Source organism: Erythrolamprus reginae, chromosome 8, assembly GCF_031021105.1.
Source record: "Erythrolamprus reginae isolate rEryReg1 chromosome 8, rEryReg1.hap1, whole genome shotgun sequence".
In the NCBI taxonomy this organism is placed as follows: Eukaryota; Metazoa; Chordata; class Lepidosauria; order Squamata; family Dipsadidae; genus Erythrolamprus; species Erythrolamprus reginae.
In genome coordinates, this window is record NC_091957.1 from 29,632,052 (window position 1) to 29,647,772 (window position 15,721).

Below are 15,721 nucleotides of genomic sequence, written 5' to 3' on the forward strand. Positions count from 1 at the left end.
TTTAAACCTGCACTGTTCAAAACCCTGTTGCAAAGCAAAGACCACAGCTAGGCTGGGTTCCACTACCAAGCCCACTGAACCATCAGTGGGGCTGGACCCTACTGCAGGACTTTTTACTGAACCAGAAAAGGAATCCGACTTCATCCCCTCGTCTTCAATTTTCATCGATAATATAAAGCGCCCGTGGGAGAACCCTACAGCAGCCCCAGGCCCTTCCACCATCAAAAAGAAGTTCTATGGGTTTGGCCCAGACATTGAAGGATTGCTACAGTTCCCTCCTGTGGATCAACCGGTTGCCAATCTTGTTTCCAATGCTGTAGTCCCAGCAGACATGGAAGGCCTGAAGCCGGATGACCGCAAAGCGGAAACCCTCATCCACAAGTCACATCAGTCATCAGCCTGGGCTTTGCAGTCTGCCCATGCAGCTTCATTTTTTAACTGCACATCCATAGTTTGGATTAAAGAAATGCAATCCAGACTGGGCCCAGAGGATGCTAGACTCCGTCAGGACTTAACTAAGCTTCTTGCTGCAGCAGAGTTTTCCGCGGACGCAACATTGAACTCCGCTAAGTTCGCAGCACGTTCCATGGCGGCCACTATGTCCTCATGCCGCCTTCTCGGGGAGAAACTATTTGGCGAGTCATTAGACTCAGTATTGGTTGAGGACAAAGACAAGCGCAAGGTCCTCCCTAAGGCTTATAGGCATGCTGATAGAAGATCAGCACCATATTCCCGCAGACAGACCTTTCGTTACGACACCACTACAGCCTCTCCCTTTGCGCAAGCCCAGAGAACCTATGGCCAAGGCTACTATCGACAGGATAGACTGCCCTTCGCAGACAGGAATGCGGGGGGATACCGTCCATACACCCAACCTAAACGCCCTTTAGGGGTCAACCCTCCAGAAACTTTCGGAAATAGGACTTCCGGTCTGGCTCGGGACCGCAGCAGAGTCTCCTGGGCAGGCCTCTGCCCTGAGACTCCTTTCATTGCGATCGGATCGAGTCCGGATGGCTCGATCCTAGAACAGGGGGCTTCCCTCTGTCCGAGGAGCCGTCGCCGAAGCTCCGGGGACAGCGGTCTGCTCTGCAGCTCTGGAGTAAGGAGAACCGATCCCCTGCGAAGAGGATACGGCCATTGCGATCCCCCCAAACCATCGGGAAGCAAGAAAAGCTCAGCGAAAGTAAAGATTTTGAATTCTTTTGATGTGAAAAAGGAATACACAAAGGCAAGATAAAACCAAGGTAAATTTTTTTTACGTTCCATGTTAAAATAAGAAGATCGGAGTTAAAGAAAGTTGAAAGTAAAAGTATTTCGAACAAGGCGAAAGAGAAAGTTATTTAAAAATTTGTATCCAAGCGCGAATCAACAGCTGGATCTATTTCTTTTCACTTTCACCTATCGCTTTGAATTTGAACTTGAATTTTTGAGCATTTAAAAATTAGAGAAAATTACTTACAAAATACTTGAAATGAGATTATAAAAGATCAAATACATTTAAAGTGAAATACAGTGGTACCTCAAGATACGAACCCCTCGTCTTACGAACAACTCGTGATACGAACCCGGGGTTCAGAAAAATTTTGCCTCTTCTTACGAACTTTTTTCGAGTTACGAACCGGCGTTCGGAGACTGCTGGGAAGCCGCGCGGCTGTTTTAAAAGGTAACAGTCGGGCGGCGGGGCTTCCCAGAAGCCTCCCGAACGCTGGTTCGTAACTCTAACAAAGTTCGTAAGAAGAGGCAAAATTTTGCTGAACCCCGGGTTCGGTTCGGGAGGTTGCTGGCAAGCCCCCCAGGCCGGCTGCGACCTTTTAAAACACCCGCGCCGCTTCGCGGCTGTCTCCCGAAGCCGAACGCGGAAGTTCGGCTTTAGCGTTCGGCTTCAGGAGACAGCTGCGAAGCGGCGCGGGTGTTTTAAAAGGTCGCAGCCGGCCTGGGGGGCTTGCCACCACCCCCCTGAACCCCAAACCCGGTTTCGGGGGTGGTGGCAAGCCCCCCAGGCCAGCTGCGACCTTTTAAAACACCTGCGCCGCTTCGCGGCTGTCTCCCGAAGCCGAACGCGGAAGTTCGGCTTTAGCGTTCGGCTTCAGGAGACAGCAGCGAAGCGGCGCGGGTGTTTTAAAAGGTCGCAGCCGGCCTGGGGGGCTTGCCAGCAACCCCCAACCCCGAACCCAGAAGTTCGGGGTTCGGGAGGTTGCTGGGAAGCCCCCCAGCCCGGCTATGAAATGCCGCTCATAGCAGCTGCTATGAGCGGCATTTCACTTTCTCTCCCAGGCAAAAAGATGCCGGCATTCTGGGATGATGGGGCCGGACTTCCCAGGCGGAAGGCGTGCCCCTCTCCCCGGCATCTTTTTGCCTGGGCCGGCAGCGGGCGCGCTTCTTTTTGCCTGGGAGGGAAGGTGAAATGCCGCTCGTAGCAGCTGCTAGAGCCGCCGGCATTTCACCTTCCCTCCCAGGCAAAAAGAAGCCGCGCTGCTGCTCCAGTCGCCCAGTCCTCTCCTGCCTCCCGCGCCGATGTTCCCCACTGCGTCGGGGGCCGCCAGCCCCGAATCGGACGCACCCTCGCCGCTACCGCTGCCGCCGCGCCCACTGCCCGCCCCATTCTTGCTGGAGGTCTAGCCGGAGCCGGAGCCAGGTCCGCTCGGCCGCACCTCCTCGCCCGCCGCCCAGCCGCCCAGGATGCTGACCTGCTACCTCGCGGCGCGCCCGCCGCCGGCCCGATCCTGCACCTCCTGCTTCCCCCTCCAGCCAAAAATACAAAGGTGGTCTGCCGCTCCCGCGGAGCAATGGGAAGCTGAAGCCGCCGGCGGTTTCAGCCTCCCTTTGCTCCACGCTGCTCCGCCCTGCCTGTCTTTGTGTGTTTGGCTGGGGAGGGGAGCCGGAGGACCTTCCTGACTCCCTCCCCCCAGCACTTCACCCAGGACAACAGGCAGGGCGAAGCAGCGTGGGGCAAAGGGAGGCTCAAGCCTCCTTTGGTGGTGGCGGCCGGCTTCCCGGTTTCTGAGTTTTGGGCTTGCACGCATTAATTGCTTTTCCATTGATTCCTATGGGAAACAATGTTTCATCTTACGAACTTTTCACCTTACGAACCTCCTCCTGGCACCAATTAAGTTCGTATCTTGAGGTACCACTGTACCACCAAATAAATTTTGGAACCAATTTTTTTTTACTAAATACGGAACAATGAATCCCGGGCTCTAATTTGATTAGCGGAGGGATTACGACTGCTTTTGATTTAACTACTAACTTTTAAAAAGAAGATGAAGTAAACCTGCAACTTTAAAACAAATGGAAAGTAAAACGAATTGATACAATAAGACAAGGAATACCTTTCTATATTCTGGATTGTCTTTATTTGGATTGCTACGTTTGGATTATTGGTGATTTTGTTGGAGCTGCAGTGGAGAGACCGTTCACATTGTTTTAAGCAGAGAAAGATAGACTGACTCCATTTTAAAAATTTGGCAACTGACTTGAAATTAATTGGAGAATCGGGACAGTATAAATTTTAAGAAGATTTAATTTCCATTTTTAGCCAACGGGACCTTTTTAAATTTACACTAAAATATTTTTTTTGGCAAATTGACTAGATCTCCAATCAACAAGGATTATTTTACTTATAAGAAGAACATAAGTATATAAATATTTGTATTCTGCTCTTTAAATTTTACAGCGTTAATTTTTAAATTTTTCTTTTTTTCTCTCCTTTCTTCCATTTGTTCTCCCCAAAAGAAAATTAATTCAGAACACATGATAGCACATAAAAACATAGAGCTGACCTTAAAAGACAACATGATAAGTTGGTGCAGAAATATCGGAAAAGAAATAGATATAGATACATGGGAGAAAGTCTGGACTTACAACTGGAAAATGACAAAATCTGTGTCCCTAAAAGAAAAGAAAATTAAAATGTTTTATAGATGGCACCTCCCACCAAATAGGATAGCAAAAATGTTTCCCAAAACTTCCCCGATGTGTTGGAAATGCAAGAAAGAGATAGGGTCTTATTATCACCAATGGTGGACATGTAGCAAAGCCAGAATATATTGGAAGATGGTAGAGAAAATAATGAAAGAAATAGTAAAGCAAGATGTAGAAATTACCCCGGAATTCTATTTATTAGGAATTACAAATCAGAGTTGTAAGAAAGAAATTTTATATTTAATTATACATATTTTAACTGCGGCTAGGATTATATATGCGCAAAATTGGAAAGGGGAGGATATCCCCAAAGAAGAAGAAGTCATCACAAAAATATTGGACTGCGCCGAGATGGATATGATGACAAGACGCTTAAATGATCAAGAAGATACGAAATTTTATGAAACATGGAATAAAGTTTATATATGGATAGATAAGAAAAAACAATAGAAAATTAAGATATAAATGTGTAAATTGTTTTGGTAAAGATAAGATATGTTTTTTTAGGTTATAATAGTGCTAGATAAATTAAGTTTGGTTTAGAAACATATTAGAATTAGTTTATATACAAAGAATTATTAGAAGAAGAATTTTCTTTAATGAAAAGTTTAACAAATCATTTTTTTTAAACATTCAATTATATATTCAATTATGTATTCTTTTTTCTGTACTTAAATTTATACTTTTCAGATAAGCGGGGAGAATACATCCCCACCTTTTTATGTTGAATGTATGTATGTCTGTTTGTCTATTTTATGAAAAATTAATAAAAAGATTGAAAAAAGAAAAGAAAAAAAAGAAACTTTCGGAAATCCAAATGACTCATCCACAGATGCTCCCATTGGAGGAAAACTTCAAAGTTTCCTTGCGCAATGGGAAGAGACTTCTTCAGATTGCTGGGCCATAAACACCATCCAATCAGGACTGCGTCTAGAATTCCTTGCCCTCCCGCCCAACCGGTTCATCAGATGCCCCATCCCCACCAACAGAGCAGAACGGGAGCTTCTCCAACAAGAAGTCCAACACCTGCTGGACATTGCGGCCATCGAACCGGTACCCCTGGACCAGGAGGGAAAGGGATTTTATTCACACATCTTCCTAGTGCCCAAGAATTCAGGGGGACATCGTTTAATTCTCAATTTAAAGCAACTGAACATTTATGTAAAGTACCGCAGGTTCAAGATGCAGTCACTCAAATCTATCCTAGCCTGCATCCATCAGCACGACCTCCTGACCTCCAAAGACTTACAGGAGGCATATTTACATGTACCAATCCACCCGGACCACAGGAGATACCTACGGTTTTACCTGAGAGGTGCCCACTTCCAATACCGGGCCATGCCCTTCGGGCTATCCTCAGCACCCAGGACATTTACCAAGTTGCTTGATGTCATAATGGCGGACTTACACCTCCAGTCCATAAGTCTCCAAGTCTACTTAGACGACATCATTATTCTATCCAGGTCGCCCAAACAAGCACAGGTCGATCTATCCCACACCATCCGGTCCCTGCAGGCCCATGGATTCTCAATAAATCTCGCGAAGAGTCACCTGACACCTACAACATCGCTTCGTCATCTCGACACGATCATAGATACGGTCAGTTGCCACGTCTTCCTATTTCCAGACCATCAAGCATCCCTAATAGAGACAGTACAAGCAGTACGTCACAACAACCAAGTACCACTGGCCTTACTGTCCAGGCTACTGGGCATGTTTGTATCATGCATCGACGTGGTTCCCTGGGCAAGACTCCACACACGACAACTACAATGGTTCCTCCTGCCATTTCAGAAGAACAAAACCAGTCACACCAGCAAGCTGGTTCAATTACCGCCCAGGGTCCGCCACTCCCTTCAGTGGTGGACAACATCAGCTATCCACCAGGGCACCTGTTTCAAGGAACAGATGTGCATCACTGTGACAACCGACACGAGTCTATCAGGTTGTGGGGCACACACGGCACACCAAATAGCCCAGGGCAGCTGGACTCCAGAAGAGCTTGCCAACAACAGCATCAACTTCTTGGAGTTAAGGGCGGTATCGCTAGCCCTATGCCAGTTCCTTCCCCGGGTGGCAGTCCGCCCAGTCCTCATCCTCACAGACAATGTGGCCACCCGGGCATATACAAACCATCAAGGAGGCACAAAATCACAATGCCTCATGAAGGAAGCAGAGACACTGTTTTCCTGGGCGGAACAACACCTGCAGTCCTTGAGGGCGGAGCACATAGCAGGGACTCTAAACGCACAAGCGGATTGGTTGAGCCGGGCAACATTAGATCCAGCGGAATGGCGTCTGGACCCGAACATATTTCAGGACATCTGTCTACGGTTCGGCATGCCACAGGTGGATCTGTTTGCCACCCAGGACAATGCACAGCTTCCCCGCTTCTTCTCACGCTTCCCGTCCACAGGAGCGGAAGGTGTCAATGCCCTATGCTCCCCCTGGCCGGAAGGGCTTCTTTATGCCTTTCCCCTGGCGGCACTCATCCCAAGGGTAGTGAACAAACTGCTGGCGGAGAGAGCGGAGATTCTGCTGATAGCACCACACTGGCCACGCCGCCTGTGGTTCTCAGACTTACAAGATCTTACAAGACCATGGCGGATTCCGGACAGTCAGGTATCCCTCACCCAGGGGTCGGTTCACCACCCAGACCCTCAATGGTGGCACCTCACCGTCTGGCACTTGAGGGGAGCCATTTGAGAGCACTCTCCTTACCTGATAATGTAATAGGAACTGTCCAGGCGGCCCGGCAGTCTTCAACGACTAGGATTTACGACTCTACTTGGTCAGCATATTACACCTTCTGTACTTCAAAGAATCTGGACCCATTGCAAGAGTCCTTAGAACAGATCTTGTCCTTCCTCCAGGCAGGGCTGGAAAAAGGACTAACACCGAACACCCTTCGCCGGCAGGTAGCAGCGTTGTCCACAGTATTCCGCTTGGACAATTTGAGGTCGCTGTATCACCATCCCTACATTCGAGACTTTCTTCGCGGTGCTGCTAACATTAGACCGCAGGTGGTGCACAGGTATCCCACCTGGGACCTCCCACTGGTCCTTCGGGCATTAACTGGCCCGCCTTTTGAACCAATGCGCTCAGTTCCACTGCGCATACTCTCGTTTAAGACCGCCCTTCTGGTAGCAATTACTTCAGCCAGAAGGGTGTCGGAATTATCAGCCTTCTCAGTACGGCAGGATTTGTGCATTTTCCATCACGATAGAGTGGTCCTGAGACTGGACCCGGCATTTCTACAGAAGGTCAACACACCTTTTCACCGTTCCCAAGAGGTCGTACTTCTGGATTTCTGCGCCCAAGCCGCTCATCCTCTGGAACACCACTGGCATAAACTAGATGTCCGGCGAGCCCTCAAACTGTACATCCGTAGGACACAACAGATTAGAAAATCTGAAGTTTTGTTCATCTCCTTCCTCCCGGCCACTCAGGGACTCAAGGTCTCAGCCCAAACAATTGGACAATGGATAAGATCTTGCATAGCGGAAGCATATATTGCACGGTCCCAGCAGGTACCACAAGGGATTACAGCGCACTCCACCAGAAGTGCGGCCACATCCGCCGCCTGGAACACACAGGCGTCAGTGGAGGATATTTGTCGCGCAGCCACGTGGTCATCCACAACAACATTCATTAGACATTACCACCTCAATGTCTTTGCCTTTGCGGAAGCAGCCTTTGGCAGGAGAATACTTAAGCGAGTCTGTGCCCCTTCTGCTCCCCTGGTCAGGCCTGATCCCTCCCTGTCTTCATAGCTTGGGTATATCCCATGTTGGACTCTCCTAAGCAGCGCATTGGAGAAGAGCCATTGTACTTACCTGAACAGTCTTCTCAATGCACTGCGTGGAGAGTCCAAAACCCACCCAGCCTTGTTTTTGGCCCAGGGTCGCAGTTCCTTTTTATAGTTCTGGTTTTTTCCTGTAACAAATAAAGTTTTTTTATAAAAAGAAAATATGTCTACGCCTTCGTTTTAAAACTGAGCCCTCTGGGGCAAGCAGGGGGTGGGACCGAATTAATTATTCAAATTCAAACTCAGTCCCTACCAATAAGACTAGAGTATAACCCACGTTGGACTCTCCACACAGCGCATTGAGAAGACCGTTCAGGTAAGTACAATGGCTCTTCTGCCACCAGCATCCCGATCCCAGCCGTATCGGCTACAACCCATTACTCATGTTAAGTCCTCAATTTACAACCCCATCAGAAATGCAAAGTCCTTGACTTACAACCGGCCAGGAAGGCTGATACTGAAGCCTGATTGGCTAAGCACAAGAGGCCTTTCAAGTGGGAAGCTAAAGCATTGTGATTGGTTGGCTGTCTGACAGCTGCACTATAAAAGGAGCTTACCAAAGTCTGTTTACTGTTCTATTGAAGCTGAGCTGGAGTGGTGCTGAAAATGCCAGAATACAAAGTTCCCTGTTTAAAAAGTCAAGCCTCACCTAAGTTCTGTCAGTGCAAAGACTCACCTGTCTAATAATACATGTGTCAGGCCCAAAGCCATTATGTGAAGTTAGAGGCTGTGGGCCTGCCACAGTTAGCAGTGATAGGGAAACGGGAGGAGTGAGAGAGAGAGACAGAGATTGATAACCACCACACATTCCTTGCACAGAGTCCAAGGTCAACTGAACAAATGAAGAAGTCAGTGAATCCTGCACTGGATTGGTCCATGTGATTGCACTTGTGGGTGTGGGATGTGTGATGAACCTTAACCTGGATGGGGAACTGAAGATAATTTAGTGTTGGAATGACGACCATGAATCCAAAATGGTGATGTTAATAAATCGAACCTTGTGTGAGAGCATGGGAGTGGAATGTGATTTATTTCTCAGATGCTATTTGGTTCGTTGACAGCAAATTCCAGCTCTAAATTATTCCAGCTCTAAACTTAAATTTTTTTTTCCAAAGGATAAGCATTAAGAGTGACTGCAGTTGGGGGGGCGGAGCCAACTGTGGAACTGAATGGTCGGTGGGGAGCAGAGCTCCGTCAAACACCACCGTTTTACAGGTCTTCAACGGTCCTGCGGGACCACAGACCCTGCAGGAAAGGGTCTGTCGGAAAGGGGGTGCCGTTAGTTTGATTTCGAGGCGGCAGCCTGATCAACGGAGCGGATTATCCCCTGAATAGATTGAATGCCTGTAAGCTAGGAGCGACATGGCGGCCTAGAACGTTCCCAGCTGGAGGAAACTATATTATTACTAGCGAGGCGACCGAGACGAAGGAGCTGACTAAAAACATATCGGTATTGGATACATCGTGAGATTATCGTCTATAAGTGAGTCTTTCCATGGGGCAACGTCACTTAAACTAATGGCAGCGACCTAACGTTTGAGTCAAAACAAATATCTAAAAGGCAATAACATAGTGTAAAGCTTCTACCTCTTACCAAGAAGATCTGACGTCCCCCGTGGAAATTTAAACTGTAAAAAAGTGCTCTCTTTTTTTTTTCTCTTTCTTGAAGCTTCCATAGAGGACCCGAGTGAATAGCGTGCATTCCTCCTTTTTTTTTGCTTTTGTTGCTGCGTCACACTTGGTTGGGCTTAGGAAGACACCCTGATACTTTTTGAATTTCTCCCGTTCTGCCTTATGTACGGGGGGAGCAGAAGCCTGGAGGTGGCGGTCTGAGAGTCTTTGGTGATTCGGGGGGGTTACTGGCTGTTGTTGAGGGAGAGCAGAGGAGACCCCGATGAGATTCGACTGGCCGGGGGTTTTTTTGCGAAGAGAGGCACGTTGCCGGAGGAGCGGCCCTGTGGAGCGGAGGAAATACAGCTCGGAGACTCCTCGCTTTGACTGAAGGGCAGACGACCCCAATTTAACTAAGTTCAGATTTCTACATTGGTGGAGGCTACGAAAAGGAGAGGGAATGGTCTGCATGATTCCAGCATAATTTTGATAGGCTTTGCGAAGACTTTGCGAAGTTGCAGGAGCTCTACTGGGTGTTGACTGCTTTCGGCGAAAGGAAGGAACACGGAGCGGCTCTGGATGTTTCTAAGTGTTAAGATACTCATTACTCTACCTGTCCTCCATTATTAACCTGCTACGTTAAGGAAATCCAATCTAACTTTTCAGATCTTGACACGAAGAAAATGAGAAGGGGTCTGACCCACTAAACCATATGCACGAAGTCATTGGCTGTAAAGTTTCTCTCACTATTGCTTAATATTGTTAGAATATATGTGTATTTATGCTATCTGATATTTATATACTATCTATAACCTACTAATTAATTTAAAGTATTACTAGATTACCCTATTATTATAAGACATTAACTGATTAATTGATATATATTTAATACCTATATATTTAATATCTATATATAATTACTAATTTAGCAGTAGATTAATATTTTACTATAATTCTGTCATAATACGATACTTTCCCTATTAATTACTAAATACTTTGATTAATTCTCTTATTACTATCAACTTCTAGAAATATTAGTCATTAGAATTATTATAGAATTTTAGAAATGAATTTTACTAATCTTGCTTAACCTTTACCTATAACTCTGTCCTTACAAACTACCTAACTGTTCACTGTATTATTACTATTTACATATATAACAAGTTTTAAAGGTACCAAGATTTTAAGGAACTCTGAATGAATTAAGTATCCTTTTTTCTGACGGGTTACCATTTTTAGAAAATTTATGATATATTTCTCTTTACATATATACATTACCATTGTAAAACTTGATTAACTCTTTCTGTTGGGAAGAACTATCTACAAAACTGATAACTATTGATTATAATTGTAGCCGAGATATTGTATACTCCCTTAATAACTTTCGACATTTGTCTATATAAATCTGTCTACAGTATAACCTACTGGAATTAGATATCTAACTAATCTCCCAGATATAAGTCCTATTTCCACTCCGCCTTCTTAAATTACTCTTCTTACTTCTATATAACAGTAACACAGAAGATCTTTATTACTAACTATCAGAACTGCTATTTCTCGACTTGAGTATTTAATTTATTACTTAAACATACTACCCCCACCTAATTCTGGAAGGGACCATTAGATATCTATATAAGTGGGCTAATTGGTGGAACAGTGTCAAAATGACAAGCCTTTCTAACTTGTCTAAACTAGGATCGGGGAAGAGGTCAATTAACCAATCCACCTCAGCCATATCTAGCCCCTCCACCCAGAGATCACTGGAGGATATGCTCCCCAGAGAAAGGTCCAATTCTTATAAAGATTTACAATCTATGTTGCTGCAAATGCAGGAATTAATGCTCAAGAATCATGAAGACATTAAAAAAGAAATAGGGGAAGTGAGAAATGACACATCCGAGTTACAAGAGAGGATGCAAAATATGGATAAAAGGCATGAGGCTTTCCAGCAACAGATGCTAAAACAAGAACAAAAAATTCAGGATCTGGAAGATAGGATAGATCAGGATCATAGACAAATGGAGGACCTGACTGAAAAATTAGTTCAAGATAATAAGGAATTAGAAAATACCGTAATCCAACTTGAGAGCGAAAAGGCCAATCACTTCCTTAGATTCCAAAACCTTAGGGAGGAGAAAAGTGAGGATTTACCAGACATTATGGCAGACATTTTGTCAAAAGTGTTGGGCGTTGAAAAAGACACAATGTTAAATGAAATTGATGAAATTTACAGAATTAATACTAACTATGCCAGACGCCACAACCTCCCCAAGGAAGTCCATATTAAATTAGTCAAAAAATCAGTCAGGGACGAAATACTCTATAGAGCTTGAGAAGATCCTATAGAATACAAAGGGAGGCAGCTGGTTATCCTTAAGCAAGTTCCGAAACATGTAAGAGACCTATGTAAGTCATATACCTTCCTATCTGCCAAATTGACTAGGCATAACATTAATTTTAGATGGCTAGTCCCAGAGGGAATGCTAGTGACCTGGCAAGATAAAAAAATAAAAATAGACTCGATTGATAGAGCCGAAGAATTCTTTGAGAAAAACTTTACTAGCAACCCGATGGCTGATACAAAAAATTATAAAGAAACAAGGAACCCTCTGCCAATTATTGATCAAACATCGGACCAAACTCAAAATAGTACAGAAGGAATATTGGCTATTGATAATATAACCACAGGGAATAATGGCTACGCAGGCACACCAAAAGAGACCAGAAGTACTAGGGCAACTAGACCCAAATACAGATAACTTGAACTTGGTACAAAAAAACAGCTAACTGGGGAATTGAACTATACTCAATTAATATAAATGGCTTGAACGCGCCAAAAAAAAGGAATCAAATTTTAAATAAACTTATTAAATTGAACTTAGATATTATCGCAATGCAAGAAGTACATATTAAAAATAAATTTGAGCATCTTCTAAAAAGAAATAAGCTAGGGAACTTATTCTCGTCATTAGCATCCGAAAAAAAGAGAGGTGTAATCTGCTATATTAACCCTGCTATACAAGCTAAACTGAAATATAAAGACAAAGAGGGTAGAGTCTTGATAATAGAACTACAAAAAGAATCGGAAATAATAACCTTAATTAATATATACGCCCCGAATGAAGGCCAAGAAATTTTTTATAAAAAACTATTAACTACTATTAATGAACATGCTACGGATAATATTTGTTTATTAGGGGATTTTAATGGAATAATTGATAAGGAACTGGACTACAATAATGATGGAAGGAATAAACAAAAGAAAAGAATCCTACCCAAAGCCTTTTTTGATTTAGTTAAAGAATTAAAACTTAAAGATAGTTGGAGAGATAGAAATCCTAATCATAAAAAATTCACTTTCTATTCAGACAGACATCAATCCTGGTCAAGACTAGATATGGTCTGGACCTCAATAGAACTGAATACAAAAATTCAATCGGTGGAGATAGAACCTAACTTGATCTCAGACCATAATGCACTTAAAGTAATATGGAAAGGAACTAAACAATGCTCCAGATGGACGCTTCAAAAATCTATTCTTAATCAGGAAAATTTCAAACAGAAACTGCAAAATGAAATGAATTTCTTTTTTCAAGAAAATACCAAAGAACAAACAAGTGTTCAAAATGTATGGGACACAGCCAAAGCTGTAACTAGGGGAATTGCTATTTCATACATGGCTAAAGAATTTAAACTAAAAAAGCGGAAATTGGATAAATTAGAAGAAGAATATAAACTGCTAGAAGAAAACTTACAAAAATGTCCCCAAAAGAAATAAATAAAACAAAAAATGTCCCAGATAAAACATGAATTAAACTTAATAAATCAACAAAATCTAGCACAACAAATTAAAAGTAGCAATCAATATAATTTTGAAAATGCTAATAAACCTAGCAAATGGTTAGCTAATAAACTCAAAAAACAAAGAGAAAAAAAAACTCATAAACTGTCTCAAATCGAAAAACGGGGAACTATGCCATGACTTGGGGAAAAAACCCAGATAGCTAGGGATTTCTATAGCAATCTTTATGATAACCACGAAAATACACTTAACAATTTACAAGACCAAAAAATACAAGAAATTTTTGAGCAGGCCAATCTCCCCAAAATTCCAAAAGAAACGAAAGATATACTAAATAAGGCAATCACCACTACAGAATTAAAAGAAGCAATCAAATGCCAGAAAAATAACAAAGCGCCTGGCCCCGACGGCCTTCCACCTGAATTCTATAAAGATCTTCCCACGGAAATGGAAAAGGCTCTGTTAGAAACGTTAAACGAGGCCCTAGACAAAGGCAAAATTCCAACATCCTGGACAGAAGCTAACCTAGCACTAATAGTAAAAAAAGATACCGACCCTACAGATATAGCCAATTACCGACCTATCTCTCTTTTAAACGCAGATTATAAAATTTTCAGTTCTATCTTAGCTAGCAGAATTAAAAATTTTCTAAACCAATTCATACATTCGGATCAAAATGGCTTTCTTCCAGGGATACAGATAAAGAATAACATTAGAATAATATTGGATACCCTGGAATACTATGAAACCCACAGCGAAAAACAAGTGGCATTTATATTCCTTGATGCCCAGAAGGCTTTCGATAACGTGTCCTGGAAATTTATACTTAAACAACTGGAATATATGGAATTCGGCCCTAAATTCATAAACACAATAAAAGCTATATATACTTATCAATCAGCTTATATTATCCTCAATGGAGACATTTCAACAAAAAAAAATTACATAAAGGAACTAGACAAGGTTGCCCATTGTCGCCACTACTTTTCATCTTAACATTAGAAGTCCTAACAAGAATCATTAGAAAAAAGGAAGACATAAAAGGCCTAAAGTGCAAAAATGAAATCTATAAACTACAGGCATTTGCGGACGATCTTGTATTTATTTTAGAGGACCCACTAGAATCTGGACTTAAATTACTTGCCATCCTAGAAGAATATGGCACGGTAGCAGGACTCAAAATAAACAAAACCAAAACTCAAATTTTAACCAAAAACATGAGAGAACCACAGAAAGCCATTTTAAAGGCCAAACTAGACATCCAGATAGTAAAAAAAATTAAATACCTTGGCATTAATTTGACGAATAAAGTGTCTAGCCTAAAAGAAAATAACTATAATAAACTAATAGACAAAATACAATCCGATTTGACAAAATGGAAGAAACTACAACTCTCTTTGCTAGGTAGAATTGCGGCCATAAAACTTAACATCCTGCCCAAAATACTATTCCTATTCCAAACAATTCCAATTCAATTGAACCAATAATTTTTTATAAAATTGAACAAAATTACCAGTAATTTCATTTGGCAGAACAAACGTCCAAGAATTCGCTTAAAATATCTACAGGATAGGAAAGAAGGAGGAGGCTTGGAACTTCCAATCTGGAAAGACTATTATATTGCCGCATCCCTATCATGGATGAGAGAATGGATGAGCCTATCTAATACCAGACTACTCAATCTAGAAGGTCACGATCTCCATTTAGGATGGCACTATTATTTATGGGATGAAAAGCCCAAGACCCACAAATATTTTACTAACCATCTGATTAGGAAATCATTAATATGTACTTGGAAAAAAATTAAGATAAAACTTTACAAAGGAATCCCACTATGGTACGCTCCATTAGAAGCATATGTACATCCCAATTTTCATTAAAAAATAATATAATAAGGTACAAAGACATAATAAATCCCAATGGTGAAATCAGATCTAGGACAGAATTAGAAAATCTCGGTCAAAAAACAGAATGGTGGGAATACTTACAGATACAAACTAAATTTAATAAGGATAAAAGTAAACCTGGAATAGTTAAAAATGCTCCACTAGACAAACTATGCACAGGACCCCAGGAACAATCAAGAAATTCTACTCCTACTTACATTTCAACGAACTGGATAATATCAATACAAAAATTAACGTAAAACTGTGGAATTTGGACCTTAAAAAAGAGATAAAAAAAGATGAATGGCAATTACTCTGGAGCAGAAATTTCAAACTAACCATAGCCACGTCTTACAAAGAGAACCTAGTTAAAATGTTCTACAGGTGGCACATTACTCCGACAAAACTAACAAAATTAAACAATAAACTTTCACCATACTGTTGGAAGTGTCACCAAGAGATAGGCACCTATTTCCACCTATGGTGGCAATGCATAAAAGCACAGAAGTACTGGAACATAATTGGACTCTGGATCGATGAAATATTAAATTTGAAAATTGAAAAAAACCCTGAATGTTTCCTTCTAGGCATCCTTAGACAAAATCTGACTAAAACCCAAATACATTTAATTGTCCACTTAGTTACAGCAGCCAGACTAACCTTTGCACAGTGGTGGAAAACCTCCGAAAGACG

At 42.6% G+C, this 15,721-nt stretch overlaps 1 protein-coding gene across 1 annotated transcript in view; it reads left to right on the forward strand.

The window, feature by feature from the left end:
- The window catches only part of COL4A5 (collagen type IV alpha 5 chain), a 174,568-nt gene that overhangs the window by 136,929 nt on the left and 21,918 nt on the right, over positions 1-15,721 (forward strand). The gene's annotated exons all lie outside the window — the stretch shown is intronic.